Here is a 14,164-nt window from a genome sequence, read left to right as displayed (position 1 = left end):
GGTTTGTGTTGAGTGTATAAAAGGAAAAAGAATAAATATAAGAAAATTAGGTGTAGAAAGGAGAACATATATCTTAAAACTAATTCATATAGATATTTGTGGGCCCTTCCCTACGACTTCTTGAAATAGTCAATAATATTTTATTATGTTCATAGACGACTATTCTCGTTATGGGTACCTATATTTAATTCATGAAAAGTCTCAGTCCATAGATGTGTTCAAATCTTTTAAGACCAAAGTTGAAAACCAACTTGACAAAAAAATTAAGGCCGTCAGATCTCACCGTAGTGGTAAGTACCATGGTAGATATAATGGATCAGGTGAATAACGTCTAGGGCCCTTTGCTAAATTCATAGAGGAATGTGAGATCGTTCCTCAGTATACCATATCAGGCACTCCTAGCATGAATGGTGTTGTTGAAAACTAAAACATTACTCTTAAGAATACGGTAAGGAGTATGATTTCTCATTCTACTTTACCAAAGTCCCTCTGGGGAGAAGCATTAAAGACTGCAACATATGTTTTGAATAGGGTACCCTCTAAAGCAGTAACCAAGACCCCATATGAATTATGGATAGGCAGAAAACCTAGTATAAAACACTTTCACATTTGAGGATATCCAATTGAGGTTAGGCTCTATAGGCCACATGAAAAAAAAAAACTAGATTCCAGAACGGTTAGCTATTGTTTTGTTGGGTATTTTGAAGGGTCTAGGAGATATAAGTTTTATGATCCTATGAATAAGTCCTTTTTTTAAACGAAAAATGCTTGTTTCTTTGAGGGTGTTGAGTTTAGGAGTAATAAAGTAAAAGACATTGCTTTTGAATAAGAGTTGTTTTCTCTTCCTACAGTTATAGTTGACAATGATCAGATTTTTATTTTTGATATTGTTTCTACAAATTCGGATCAAGGCAATGCTTTAGATCTTCCTATCCAAAATCATGTTTTTACTCCTTGAGTTCAAACTCAACAACCTCAAGAACCAGTGCTATTAAGAAAATTCACTAGATAGAGAAGGGTAATTTCAGATGATTATATTGTCTTTCTACAAGAACATAAGGGTGATACTATCCTAAAGAAAGATGATTCAATCAACTTTCATCAAGCCACACAAAGTTCTAACTCTCAAAAGTGGATTGAAGCAATGCATGCAGAGATTAAATCCATGAAGAACAATGATGTGTGGGATCTTGTCTCATTATCTAAAGATGTGAAACTCATTGGTTGCAAATGAATATTTAAAATCAAAAGAGATTCAAAGGGTAATGTTAAAAGATATAAGGTTCATCTTATTGCAAAATGATTTACTCAAAGAGAAGACATTGACTACACAGAGAGTTTCTCTTTGGTTTCTACGAAAGACTCTTTTAGGATTATGATGGTACTTGTGGCTCATTATGATTTAGAGATGCACCAAATGGATGTTAAGATTGCATTCTTTAATGAGGACATCGATGAGACAATATATATGGTTCAACCAGAATATTTTATCTCAGATGATGCCAAGAAAATGGTTTACAAACTATCTATATATGGACTTAAGCAGGCTTCTCGTCAGTGATATCTCATTTGGTTTTGAGATGAATGTGGTTGATGAATGTATATACCATAAGTTTAGTGGGAGTAAATATATTTTCATGGTTTTGTATGTTGATGACATATTGCTTGTCAATAGTGATATAGGCATACTGCACAAAACCAAGAGATTTCTGATAAAGAAATTTAAAATGAAAGATCTTTGGGACATCTCTTTTGTATTAGGGATCCAAATATATCAAGATTGTTCTTGGGGTATTCTTGGATTATCATAAAAAAGCTATATCGAAAGGATTCTAGAAAAATATAGCATGAAAGATTACAAACCAGGTGATACTCATGTTGCTAAGAAAGACAAATTTAGTCTCGCTTAGTGCCCCAAACATCAGTCTGAAATTAAGGTTATGGAACAGATTTCCTATGCATATATTGTAGGGAGTCTTATATATGCTCAGGTATGTATACGTCCAGACTTAGCCTACATTATTTGGATGTTGGGCAGATATCTTAGTAACCTAGGTATGAATCATTGGAAAGCATCCAAACGGGTTATGCGGTATTTGCAGAGAACAAAAGGTTACATGCTCACATATAGGAAGTCAGATCAGTTAAAGATCATTGGGTATTCTGATTCTGACTTTGCGGGATGCCAAGACAGTCACGGATCCACGTCAAGTTATATTTTTTTGTTGGCCGGAGGAGTTTTTTCTAGAAGAGTACCAAGCAAACACTCATTGCTTCTTTCACCATGACAGCAAAATTTGTAGCCTGTTTTGAGGCATTCAATCATGGAATATGGTTACGTAATTTTGTCACAAGGCTACGGATTTTGGATAATGTTGAAAGACCGCTAAAGTTATTTTATGACAATAATTCGACAGTGCTATATTTTAATAACAAAAGGAACTCATCGAAGTCAAAGCATATTGACATTAAGTTTCTTGTTGTTAAAGAGAGAGTGTAGAATTGTCAGATATCAATAGAATATATTGGTACAAACTCAATAATTGTGGATCAACTTACTAAAGGTTTGTCACCCAAGGTCTTTCATGGGCATTCTGCTTAAATGAGTATCTTGTCATTTTATGATATATTGGTTTAGTGGGAGTTTGTGTTTGGACTTTCTATGATATAATAAACTTCTTCAGTATAAAGTTAAAGTTTCGGTTTCATTTTATACTCATTTTGTTGTGATCTCACTAAAGTCTAAAAGAGGACCAATTAGAAATAGGCATGTTTGATCATGTTGCATGTAATTTCTATGCTTCACATTCATACTTTATCTATGTCATTTAGTTATATCGATATATGTGATCATTGATGGGTCCAATTACATTACTTGTAATAAAGTCCGCTTTGGTTTTATGTTGCCATGATCAATAAACCAGATTGGTAGAGATATCAATTGATAAGGCAATTGTTGTTTTTTTAGCTTATAAGGTTATAATGTATAATTATAAGGTTAGATATGTGGCCCAAGTGGAAGATTGTTAAAAAATCGTGTGGGTCTAGATACGTCAAACCATGCATTATAGATTGTCTTAGGTTCAAGTCTGATTTATGTGATCTAATTCGGTTGGGCCCTATGATATCTCATATGGTATGGTATACCATGTGGAGAAATAGGTTTTGTCTACAATTCTGTAATGGGCTGAATTGAAGATAGACTTATAATCACATTAGGTTATGGTCATCAAACCTTATATAATAATCCTCTCTTCAAACCTCCTATTATCAGAAAGAGAATTCAGTCTCTCTCTCATTAGGTTTAGAGAAAAGAAAAGGGCTACATATACAAGTTCTGAAAGATCATACCCATCAATGATCTATCAGAGCGCTTATGAATCCAAGAACGCTTCCGCATTAAGTTTTATTTCAGTTTTAATCTCAACGGTTTAGCGAGAACATGTGAATCAGTCCTTAAGTTATTTTGATGGATTTAAATTCCTACAGGTGGGCTTACGAAAATGCATGCTCGTCGATGCATTTTCTCGTAAAAGCCTCAATTTTTGTGACATGCAAACACCCCCTAAGTGTAACAAACATAAAAAAAGTGCTCGAGGGAAAATTCCCGCATCGCGAATGTGCAGCTCAGTCTGGGGAAGTTTTCATTTGAAACTTCTTTCATACCTCCCAACAGTCAAGTTTTCATGGGAAAAATCCAGCATGGTGGGAGTTTTTTTGGAAAGGCATGCCTTCTTTCTTTTGATGAGAATGAAACAAACCCCACTGAAGCACAAACGTTGTGGTTCGATGGTATGGCTGTGAAGGTGCTGAGATGAAGGCACCGGATCAAACCCCACTGACGCACAGGTGTGTCTGTAGCTTTCAGAGGTCATGGGCTCTACCTGGTGTTTTCTTAGCTTGGGCAAGGTTTACTCGCCGTAAAAAAGAAAGGGTAAGGCTGTTGAGAGAGAGAATATAAAATGTTAAAAAGAACAGCTAGCTATTAAATTCAGAAACAAAGAGAGGTAAAAAATTAATCACGATTTGTTGAGGAGTTGAAACATCGAGGTTGAGTAGTTTTTGCCAATTAATCATGGTTTACTGATGAAAACACTTTCCTAAGAATTGTTTAGGATGGGTTAGACTGCTATGGCCCTGCCCACCAAAGAGTACACCCAACTTCAACCTTGCGGTAAAGAACCATTAATTGGTTAATAGGAGGAGGATACCACATGGAGCTTATGCCAGTATGAGAACTGTTATTTTTAAGTTGTTTTTATTATTTATAACCTTAAGAAATTGCACCCTACAAGAAACCCTGTTCGCGCTGTCTCAGCCTGCCATGCCTACAGTCATCGTACCGGCAGCGTAAAACTCTGAAGCTAGGACCCCTACCTTTGTGACCTATGCTACGCCTTGGCTTGCGCCGAAGGACGATGTCTATGAAAATGAAACATTAATTGTCCATCTAGCAGCCAAGACACCACCCCACTGAGCCAAATCCCATTGAGGAGTTATATTTAAGTTGTTGATAATCATGTTCATATTTATCATAAATAGAAGGCAATTTGATCATTTTATTTGTCCCTATTAGTTTTGGATTAGTGGGTATCCAGCAATTGGAGAAGGATGCCATGTGTAGCTAATGCTAGTGTAGAAAAGCATTATATTTAAGTCGATAATAAGGAAATATATGCATATGCATGAAACCAGACTTGTACCAGATTTTTAGGTATGGTATTGGGACCAGACCCAGGTATAATGAGGCCTACTATAAGAAAAACCATACTCAGACCTGATAAGAAACTACATGAACCATACTTGGTAAAGCCATATTTATTACCAAATTTATATTGAAAAATTGTAGGTCTTAATGGAAACTCGGGTCCGATCAAAGTTGGAGTCTTATATAAAATTTCACAAACTATACTCGAGTCCATGTATTAATCGGACCTTGGTTCCAAACCCGAGTCTTAATCAGGTCTTCTTATTTATCACCATTATACCAGGACTCTATAGGGTTTGGTTCAGGTTGGGTCTCGGTAAACGAGGCCAGTTGACACCCCCTAGTCCTTATCATAAGTTTGGTTTTTATAAGATTAAAAATCAAAGATCTACAATTTCAAAAAATAATCAATGTTTAAAAAATCATTTTTCTCAAAAAAACATGATCCTAGTAGTAAATCGATCATGCAGAACACATCTGTAGGGTCAGATGTTTTAAAAACAACTTGAAAACCCCTATCCAAGCCCAGTAGGCTGGTTGTTTTATGTATATTACCACGTCTAAAACCTCACAGTATTTATTTTCCTTATTAATTTTGGATATTCAGATAATTAAACCACCACTAGGGATGTCAATGGATTAAATTTTGTGACCAAATCCAGCTTCATTAAGTCAGATTTGGTAAGCTTATAATCGATGCGAATATAGTTTTGGTTTTTTTGCTATTAAATGTGATAAATATCCAAATCTGATTATATATAAAAAAAAATGGATTTGATATTAGATTTTAGTCATCTAAATTTGAATCCCGTTTAGGCAACATGTGATCCAATCCGTTGTGGACCGAGAGGTGTCATGTTGACTGTGGGCTCTGTTTGGGTGTTAGTATTTCCCAATGTTGTCAGTATAGGTATCGGCCCTGATGGGTTGCCCACTCAGTTGTATAGGATACTCATATGGAATCATTCTATATCTACCCCAAAAATAATAAAAACTTTATTGCTTGATGTGTTAAAAATTAGGAAAATAATATTATAAATAATATTAAAAATATAAATTTTGTATTTTTTTTACATTTATTAAAAATTAACTATATCGGTCGGCCCCGCAGCATATCAAAATTCTACGGATACTATGTGTATCTGTCAATACAAGCTTAAATGCACCAATACTTACAACATTAGTATAGGGATGGCAATGGACTTGGGGGAAACGGGGCCTCGCCCCGCCTCACTCTGTTTGGACTGGGTACGAAAGACATGAAACAAGAATGGAGGCGGGGGATGGAAGTTAAAATCAAAACCCGTGTGAGGATGGAGGCGGGAATGGACTTACACTTTCTCCCACCTCGATCTCCGCCTTGCCCTACCCTGCCCTGTCCCCAATCCTTCTTTAGGGATGGCTATGCACCGAGGGGAAACCAAGCCCCACCCCGCCTCGTCCCATTTGGACAAGAGATGAACATAAAACGGGAATGGAGGCAGGGATGGAGGTTAAAATCCAAACCTTTGTGAGGATGGAGGGCAGGAATTTGAGACGGGTCGGGACTGGAGACCTTGTCCCCCACCTCAGGTCCACTGTCATCCCTACATACAAAATAATTTATCGTTAGCTTTGAGTTGGGGTAAAGAACACACATGACATCCTCAATTTAAACACCTTAAGCCAACCCGCCTAGCCGTGTTCCGCGCCTGGTAGGCAAGGAGAGATTGTTATTCAAAATGAGAGCAAATCAAGTGATCCGTCAAATCACTTTAAGAAAGTGATTTGAAATCTTTACCGTCAATTGCTTCATCCGACCCCACTTGTACATTATGGACGGTGAGGATGCCAAATCACTTTTAAAAGTGATTTGGCGGATTACTTGATTTGCTCTATTCAAAACGGCATTTATAATACAAGTCATATTGTTAGTAAGAACCTGGTCAGTAAACCTCGATTAGGTGGGTGACTTGGGAGGCCGTCACAGTCAAAGGCTTGGCTGAAACAAATGGGTCAGATCCAGATACATCCTGGTGGACACGGGTCCAGGTTTAACCTTGACACAAACCTAACATAACGGGGCCTCTGACCTAATTATGTTATAAGGCCCAAGGTTGTCAAGCAATATACCCTGAAGTCAGATCTAGCTCGAATCATGACCAGAGTAATAGACACCAAAGCTGGTTCAAACTAAGTTAAGACTCAGATCCTACTTTACCTAGCCTAATTGTCAGAACTCGACCAGCCATGACTCATTTGAGTCAACCTATAAGTGGGTCAAAACAAAGTCTCTCTTGTTAAAAAACATTCCTCCACCCCCAGGTTGATGAATGTTTCTTATAAAAAATTATATTTTTTAGAAACTAAAAAATGATCATAATGTATTTTCAAAAATATCTTACAATTTATCACATTCGTCAAATGAACAATATCGCAGGTTTTCGATTTTTTCTTGATGTCTTTACCCCTCGTAGGTATGGAATTTCGATTTTCGCACGTCACGACGCTAAAATAATACACCCACAAAACTCGTGAAGAAAATCGCATGAGGCTGCGATTTTTCAAAAATGATTGCAAAATTTCAAATAGTTTGTGAAATTCATGTTGAGTTTTGCGTGATCACTTGCAAAAATCATAAAATTTCTTGCAAAAATTATAAAATTTGCGAAAGTCTGATAATTACGAAATTTCGAATGAGTATCGCATGAAGTATTGCAAAATTTGTAAATATTTGTGAAAGTCTGATATTGCAAAAAAAATTATTTGCATCACATCTGTATTATGAAATTTCTTTTTCTTGCAAAATTTTGTCTCATATAAATGCTTGTTTAGTTTTTTTTTCTCGTTTGTATCTAGAAAAAATGGTAACCCCAATTCTCCTCCCTCTAGAACCCCAACATTTTCGATGATTCTCGTAAAAGTTGTTCACTCTACCTTATGCAAGGTTGTATTATTATTCTTCACTACTTCTCCGGTTAGCTATTAAGGTTGCAATATCTTTTTCTTTTCTCATTTACTATTTAGGGTTTACAATCTTTAGGGATTTTCGCATATAACTATTTTTTTGTCAATATTTATCTTTGTTTCATTGAGGCTAGGGTTGACTGCACAAAAATAATTAGTTTGATGTGGTTGGGGTTAACTATGCATAAGTATTGAATAGGGGTTGCTTGTGGGAGTATTGTGGTTTATCGTGGGTTGTTGGTTTTTAGAATTGTTAACAGAGTGATACATTATGTGGTTGGTGTAGACAATTATGATGGCTACGGAAATGGTATTTATAAATTATTATAACAATGAACATCTTTCTTAGAGATCTATAATGGTCTCTAAAAATAACAACTACATGAAATTTGTACCATTAATGTCTTGTAAAACCGGATATATGAAAGAGTTAATGGTTCTTTGATATAAGTGCATTGCAAAATTAGATGATGAAGATATATGAATAAATCTCTTGGATGATGATAATGTACTGTCAATGTTATATAAGAGTAACATTTACATAGTTGCAAGTAAAGCTACAAGAATTGACAATGTTTGTGAAGTTACACAAGAAGTTTGAGGATTATAGTTAAACATCAAGTGGCAATTCGAAGTTATGTACAAAAATAAAATGATGAAAATCTTGTGGATTTATCTCAGTTACCAACTATTGAGCTCACTCATCTAGCGAGCATCACATTGTTCTTAATAGTTAGTGATGAGAAGGTCACTACAAACGATGCAGAATCACTTGGGAAAATAAGTGTCGGTGATCTTCATCATAGGATGTTATATGACACTCAGCTTTTCAATACAAATGACAAATCTAAGTAAAGGTTGATAGCCTTTCTAATTTATGCTTGAACTGGAAGTATTATTTTTTTTGTTAATCTTGAAAGTTGAGAATTTAGAAATGTTGTGTTTTTAGAAACAAAGAGAGACATATATAACGAGTTTTGCTTTACTTTGTGCAGACGATTAGTCATTTTGTGATAGCAGTGATGACAGATAGATAATAGTGATGATTCTCAATATACCATGTCAGTTGAGTCAGACTCAGAAATGATAGGAAAGGACCAAATTAGTGATGATTTCGAACAAATACCGGTGGGTGAGAACGATGTACTAATAACATTTGAAAAATCAAACCCTTAGTTCTCAATGAACAGATTCTTATTCAATGGAAAACAATTAAAAATAATTGATATTCAGTTGTATAATGAGTTTTGCAACAAAAAACATAACAAATGCAAATAGTTTCAGTACCTATTAACATAGTCAAACGATTGCGAAATTGCTTGCAGTAAAATATTTACTCATCTTGAGCAGTGTCATGAGCTTTTGAAAGATCGTGTTGTTTAGAAATAACTTTAAAACAAATTTGTGAAGAGCTACAGTGACATAGTCATTGTCGTATGGACGAGAAAGAACCCATGGACTATGGTAGATTGCTCTTGTAAGATCTACTGTACAAAAATACGCAGAGCAACATTTTTTAAAGTGAAGAGGTATTAAACTGAGTATACATGTGGTTGATTAGTGGGCAACCTTGTTGCAAAAAAAAAACATTTTAAGTGTATTTCGCAGACACTTGCACAACAACCCGAAGATGACTCCAAAAAAAAATTATAAACGACCTCAGTCATGATATAAGTGTAGAGGTTTCTTATAAACAAGCATAGTGTGGATATAAATTGACTAGGCTATCGGCTGTAGTTAATGTTATGCTCATTTACTATGGCCATATTCGCTATGGTTCGATCGTAGTTAATGGTATTAGGCACAATACTATCAACTATGGTTGTTGGTCATAGTTAAAGATTATTTACTATGGTTTTTATAGCATTAACTACGGTCAACGACCATAGTTAATAGTATAAAATTTTATGTGATTTGCAACAATGAAAGCTGGTGAAGTATCTAAGTTGAAGGATGCACTTGCACTTGTGGATAAAAACTGATGAAGGCGACAATTGCACTTGCAGCAATGAAAGCTATAAAGAATCTTATCATGTATATACATTTGTTTATGAATAAATTACATATATAACAGATAATGAAATTGTTTGATTCTTTTTTTTTTGAAGAGAATGAATTATGTATATAACAGGGAATGAAGTTGTTTAATTATTATCTTTTTAGTATAATGAATTATTTATATAATAAGTGATTAATTTGTTTATGTGTTGTGTATGTAACAACTAATTGATTTGTTTATGAGAATGAATTGTATATATAACAGAGAATTGTTTGATATTTTTTTTATATGCATTATTTATGTAACATGTGATTGATTGTTTATAAGAATCAATTGCATATAATGTGTATATAACAAAGAATGAACATGTGTTTCGCAAGGTACATACGAATTTTACAGGAAAGAATTTCGCAATATACATGCAAATTTCAGTTTGTTCTTTTAAAATTAGAAAGAAATTTCACAAGGTTGGTGCAAAAATTTGTAAAAGTCTGATATTGCAAAATTTCTTATTAGCATTACACTAATATTGCGAAATTCATTTTTCTTGCCTAATTTCTTATTCATCTCCAACATTCGCAGGAGATTCACTAAAAAAATCATTAAAGGGGGGTCAAAATTAAGAGTTTATGAAAATAGGACATTCAAATGCAAAAAAAGGGTTAAGAAATGAAGCGTTATTCTTTTATAAAATGAAGTTGCTCATACATTGCATTCATTTCATTCTTTCACAAAAATGAATATCTCATACATTGCATTCATTCAATTTTTTTACAAAGCGAAGCTGCTCATTATTTGCTTTCATTCAATTCTTCTACAAAATGAAGTTGCTCATACATTGCATTCATTTTATTCTTTCATAAGAATGTGGCTTCTCACTACCTCTTTGATTGAGAGAAAACAAAGTATGTGCAGAGTTACCTTCATTTCTTGGGCCTCAAGAATGTTGTATATCACCACATTTTTTATGGAGATAGAACACTTTCTTGATTTTTCATATCTCATCCATACCATGTGATCGTACACTGACTATGAGATATGTTGATTTTATGTTGATAGAGAAAACACATCTATCCAGCTATCACAGTTCATTAGAACGAAGGCCCCCATCGATTAAACAACATCATCGTTCATACTGAGAACAAGTTTTCAAATAATTTGCAAACTTTTGGGTTTATATCCCACCCATATTATAAGATGCGTTTACCAAAAAACTCACAGTTCGTTAAAGTGGATGCCTTAAGAATGTTGTATATCTCACCCATACCACGTGATCAAATGATGACTGTGAGATGTTAACTCTATGTTGATGGAGATTATTCATGTTCTCGATGAAAATGGGTTGTTGATTTTATTTTCTATCTCACCTATACCATAAGATGACCTTACCGAAAAAACTCGTCATCAATGATTTTTTGCCGATACTCATCGTCAATGCTTGGCCCTGAGAAAATGTCCATAATTTTCACTGGTTGAAAACTACAAAAAGCTTATTTTCTGTGAAACCTTAGCTTTGCTTTTATATTATGCTAGTATGAAATTTTGCAATACTTTATGTGATACTCATCTGCAATTTTTTAATTATCGAACTTGTGCAAATTTTATGATTTTCGCAGGTGATCGCGCGAAACTCTTCACGAGTTTCTCAAATTGTTTGCAATTTCATTATTTTTGTTTAAAAAGTTGCAACTTCATATTCAATTTTGTTGATGAGTTTAGTGGGTGTATTATTTTAGCGTCATGACATGCAAAAATAAAAAACTCAAACATGCAAAGGGTAAAAGCATTAAGAAAAAATTGAAAACATACAATATTGTCTATTTGGCAGATTTGGTAAATTGTAGAGCATTTTTTAAAATGCATCATTTTTCGTACAATACAATCATTTTTCATTTTAGAAAAACTCTCTTAGAGAAAATTTCTCTCCGTACTTTTTTCTTTTTTACCTTCACCTTTCCTACATTTTTCTCACTTCCAAAAGTGCTCTTAAGTTTTGAAGTAAGGAGTTCATAATATGTATTATTTTTTTCTTAAATTTTATATGTTTTGAGTTTTCTTAATTGCTCAATTCGTGAAAATGGGTGATTGATCTAGTACCGCTTAAGATTTCATTGAAAGTTGTTTTCTTCAAATCTAACCTTGTAGATAGATTCAACATAGTTGATTTGATAAGAATCAATTTTTGAGTCATGTTTTTTAATAAATTCGTCAAAAACATCATATAAATCATATATAGATAAGTCATATTTTAGACAATTCAAATGCCAATCTTCACTAAATTAGCCATGTAAATCTCATTTATGGGATCAGATTTAATCAAAACAGCTTGCAAGAATGAAATTCTTTTCAACTTTTACACGTGGAGATGATTCTGACCCGACTGGATTCCTTACCTTTACGGAGGGAGAGCCAATTTGCACATGTTTTCCGTAATACCAAACGTGCCATTATATCACTTTTCAATTTTATGCATAACCCTACAATACACCCGTATCCAAGGTGCCTTCGGATCGCGGACGCACGTGGACAGGACAGCGCGGGATGTGACAGGACAGGACGTACTGTCCTGCTCTGTTCGAGTACCAAAAAAACATTTTTTTTAGTGTGTTCCTCCCTGACCGTCCTTCACTGCTCCGATGGAAGGCATGGATCAGCCGCGGACGCAAAAACAGCGTCTGTAGTAGGGGTTAGGGGTGGCAAAATCGGACAACACCTGCCAACCCGCTTCTTAGCTGGGTTTGGGTTTGGCTTAAACGGGTTCGTGTCATAAACGGGTCGACCCACCTAACCCATTTATTAAACGGGTCAGGTTCGTGTTAGGGGTATGCCAACCCGGCTGACCCGTTTAATAAATGGGTTAGGCGGGCGGGTCAACCCGTTTACCCGAACCCGACCTACCAACCCATTTGCCCGACCCCGACCCGCCCGCCAACCCGTTTACTTGTACCCAACTCGCCCACCAACTCGTTTACTCGAACCCGACCCGCTAACTCGCCCACTAACCCAACAACCCGTTTACCCGATCTGACCCATTTATTAAATGGGTTAACTGTGTCGTGTCGGGTTACCCATTTAATAAATGGGTCAGGTTCATGTTTGCTACAGTCGATCCGTTTAATAAATGGGTCAAGTTCGTGTTGAGGTATGCTGACTCGCCAACCCATCGACCCGATCCGTCAACCCAACCTGATTGCCACCCTAGTAGGGGTGGCAAAATTTGACCCGACCCGCCAACCCGCTTCTTAGCCGGGTTAGGGTTTGGCTTAAACGGGTTCGTGTCATAAATGGGTCGACCCGCCTAACCTGTTTATTAAACTGGTCATGTTCGTGTTAGGGGTATGCCAACCCGTTTGACCCGTTTAATAAACTGGTTAGGCGAGCGAAACATTTCTGAGAAAAGTTTAATTATTTATGTTTATCTTGATGATTGTAAGACAGCTTGTAGTATGGTTGTAACTTGTAAGACAATTATGTTGATGTTGTCTTTATGTTTATGACTTTATGTTGAAGTTTTATGTTAATGTTGGTAGTACAATTTCATAATTAGATTTGCAGGAAAAAAAATATAATATGTATTTTTTTTGTGTTTTTAATTGTGTTATTCAGGTTACTCGGGTCGGTTATCATGTCTATGTTATCGAGTTGACCCATTTAATAAACGGGTTGTCGTGTCGTGTCGATTCAACCCATTTATTAAACAGGTTAACTGTGTCGTGTCGGGTTACCCATTTAATAAATGGGTCGTGTTTGTGTTTGCCACATTTGCCCCGTTTAATAAACGTGTCATGTTTGTGTTGAGGTATTCTAACCCGCCAACCCGTTAACCCTACTCACCAACCCGATTGTCACCCCTAGTGTGCAGGATGCACCAATATTGCATCTGCGCATCACACATTTGCATGGGCACACTCCTACACTCGATGCATCCCACATACAACCGTGAACGGCAATTCAAACACACAGTAAGCTATCACATTTCAAGATTATCACTCCTCCAGGAGAAGTTGTATATCAATCTTTTTAAAGGATGCTAATGGCGTCACCGTTATGAGTTTATGCACCCAAAGCTTACTAGCTGGATAGGTGATTTATAGGGCCGGCTCGCCTCTTTGATATTTGAGGCCGCCGCCTAGGGCTCAAATGAATATATATATATATATATATATATATATATATATATATATATATATATATATATATATATATATATATATATATATGCGCCTCCAACGAAACATGATGCATGCATGTGCCTCATGCCATAGGCATCCAATAAATAAATATATATATATATATATATGGGCCAAACATAAAATATGCCTAGGCCTCAACTTCTCTTGAGCCGCCCTGATTGATCATTGAATTGTCGTTTTCGTGTGAAACTAAGCACAACCTTCAAGCCACAAAGGTCATTAGTCGGAAAATGACTTACATTGAATTGCATTTTTCCATATAGCTTCATTATTTCATTTTTTTCAGTCTTAAGTAAATTTGATATGAAGTGATAACTA

Source organism: Nuphar pumila, chromosome 15 (assembly GCF_984573655.1).
Source record: "Nuphar pumila chromosome 15, dmNupPumi1.hap1.1, whole genome shotgun sequence".
NCBI lineage: Eukaryota > Viridiplantae > Streptophyta > Magnoliopsida > Nymphaeales > Nymphaeaceae > Nuphar > Nuphar pumila.
This window is presented reverse-complemented; position numbering follows the sequence as displayed.